At 41.0% G+C, this 2,866-nt stretch overlaps 1 non-coding gene across 1 annotated transcript; it reads left to right on the top strand.

Moving 5' to 3' along the window:
• Nucleotides 1-228: 228 nt before the first annotated feature.
• Nucleotides 229-304, top strand: trnav-uac. Its single transcript has one exon. It is a non-coding gene; the product is annotated as a tRNA-Val (tRNA).
• The last annotated feature ends 2,562 nt before the right edge of the window (nucleotides 305-2,866 follow it).

Here is a 2,866-nt window from a genome sequence, read left to right as displayed (position 1 = left end):
CTCTTGATCTCTATTGCTCCTCTATTATTCCTTAAGAAAGGGGGAGGCTGATGGCATCAGAGGGCTTCATCAGACAAACTCCTCGAATGGCCTAATCCATAAAGTTACCACTTTCTTAGCTCAACACTATTTTCACCCCTAGGTGAGTGTACATTTCTGTATTTACACGTGATATATTGTTTTTCAACAAGAAAAGTTCCAAAATAGCTGGAGTGCATCTTTAATACAGGTCCCATGTGGCTCAGTTGGTAGAGCATGGTGTTTACAACACCAGTGTCGTGGGTTTGATTCCCACGGGGGACCAGTATGGGGAGGGGGTTAGAAAATGTATGCACTCACTACTGCACGTTGTTCTGCATAAGAGCGTCTGCTAAATGACTGAGATGTTTAAGTAAATCCAATGTATGTCTCCAACCCCCCCCCCCCCCCCCCCCCCACACACACACACAGCTGTGCTCTGTTTTCAGGCCTCATTGTCTCTCTAGTCAGAAACAGGATAGCATGGATGTTACCTCTGGAGCTAGACCGCAGGGTCAGAGAGGGGTCAGAAAAGGGACTCAAAATGGCTGTGAGTAGATGGCAGTTTCACTCAAATGCAGGTGTCTCTGATTGGTGCACTGGTCTGCATTAGTGAGAGTGGACTGTAAATGTCTTCTCATAAATAGATATCCATGGGTTATATTTCTATGGTAGTAACTCTATAAATAGTAATTCACATAGACTACTTTTACCATTTAAATAATTATTTAGACAATAATTATGTAATTGTCATTGACCATCATACCACATAGACCTATATTTTAATCAAACTGATAGAAATGATGGTCATGACATACAAATTGCTCTGCAAAACTGGAAAAATAGCATGCTTCAAATTTGTTCCTACTGTGTTATTCAGTCTTCAGCCAAAACTAGCCACAGTCTTCTCAAGTAGCAAAACATTATGTACCACTACCTGTCTCTTTAGGGCTGCACCACACAAGGATCATTTGTCAAAAATAACAGCCGGAATAGCTTTCATCCTTTACTTTTTAAAGCCCTCTTGTTTTTATAGATTGCCTCTCCTTCCTCTCCTCCCTCTCCTTCCTCTCCTCCCTCTCCTTCCTCTCCTCCCTCTCCCCTCTCTCTCTCTCTCTCTCTCTCTCTCTCTCTCTCTCTCTCTCTCTCTCCTCTCTGTCATGTTTTAGTCTTCATATGTTGCTTTTGTTCTCTTCCTCATTTTCCCCTTGTGTAAAAAATGAAAGATTGAAAACAGGATGAGTCATAAAAAACACAGCAGCTAGCCGCAGTACATCAGTGGGATCGCTCTGACAGACAGTTACAGGCTACATCTAACAGCACAGCCCAAAATCAAACTCATATACATGATATTTAAAACGCTCAATATTAATCAGCGTTAAATTAAAAAAGCTCAATCATATTCATATGCATGGTATTCAAAGGGCTAGCTATCTCCAGATAAACAGGGTTCATTTATGAATTAGTTTCAATGTACATGTGTGTACATGTACAAGTCATATCTTCAAAGCTAAGTAGGATTCATGCATGTTTGGAAATAGATTTTCTACAGATCCGTCAAATCGTATTGATATTCATGATAAAGACATACATAAATCATTTAAAAACATGATATCTCAAAAATGCAATAGGATCCGTGCATGTGTTTGGAATTTGATAATCATCCATACACATTGGACTGTGACAGCTCAGGCAAAGCACCCAACAGAACTTTCTCTCTCTTTCTTTCCGACATCCTTTTCACCAATCCCTTTTCACACGTTTAACACACAGGGAAAATGAAAGTGAGAGGCGTATGAATTGAACTGGATTTATTTTCCAGTCAGATATACTTCCATGGTGTTGTCTATCCAGCATAGGTCCATCATGGACAGCATGCAGCTAGGGCATAACAAACATGATTCTGCTTTACAGCCTAATCATAACCCTTCCCTCTACGCTGCCATGGCTATGATGGGAAAGGAGACGTCAGGGGAAAGGGAAGAAGGAGAGAGAGAGAAAGGAGACAGGCAGGGGAGAGAGGGAGAGGGAGAAATGGTGGGGAGGCAGAGAAATGGAGAGAAAGAGAGAGATGGAAAAAGGGCCTACTGAGAAGAAGGGTAGAGTAGTCTGGATGCATTGGTTCCGTATAACAGACCTATTTCAGTCTGACAGACACGTGTTGCCATCCAAATTTCTCGCATTAGGTCCACTATCTGGTCCAGTATCTGCACCATACAAAGTAGGAGGATATGGGAAATGATCCAGACTCAGTATTTGGCTCTCTCATCCCTCTCAGAGATATTTTCCCCTTAAGCGTCTTTCTCCGAAGCTCTTTCGTCTCGAGTCTTTCATTGCTTGCTTTACACAATGAAATGCTGCACTATTGAAACCATTGACAGATTTTAAAAACAACATTCCATTTGATTTGATAACCGACTGACAGAGCCACGGATCCCACCGAATCAATTTAAAAAGAGCTGAGGTATATGTTTAAATACAGTGTATTGGCACTAACCATAACCCTAACCCTTTTGAAGTGGCCATTTAGAAGAGTATAGATATTTAATCCCAATGATACATCTCTTACGTTCACATAATTGATTATATAAAGGTAAGAACACTGTAATATCAATAGTTATGTTTCTTTGTACCACAACAGAATCCAAACACAATAGAAAGAAACACTGGCCAACTGGAGAGACTGACGACTGCAGCCAAATCACAGAAAATTGAACACATCCTACAAAATGGCTGCAGAATCTAAAATGGGTGTGAGCTCGATATTGCCAGGCCAAGATAAGAACACTCTCCCCTAGCAGGTACACTAAAGAGAATGAGGTTCAGACTGTGGTAACAAACTAGAATA

The sequence above is a fragment of the Oncorhynchus mykiss genome, chromosome 3, assembly GCF_013265735.2.
Source record: "Oncorhynchus mykiss isolate Arlee chromosome 3, USDA_OmykA_1.1, whole genome shotgun sequence".
NCBI classification, from domain to species: domain Eukaryota; kingdom Metazoa; phylum Chordata; class Actinopteri; order Salmoniformes; family Salmonidae; genus Oncorhynchus; species Oncorhynchus mykiss.
Note: the sequence above shows the minus strand (reverse complement) of the source record. Positions and strands in the feature narration are given on the sequence as shown.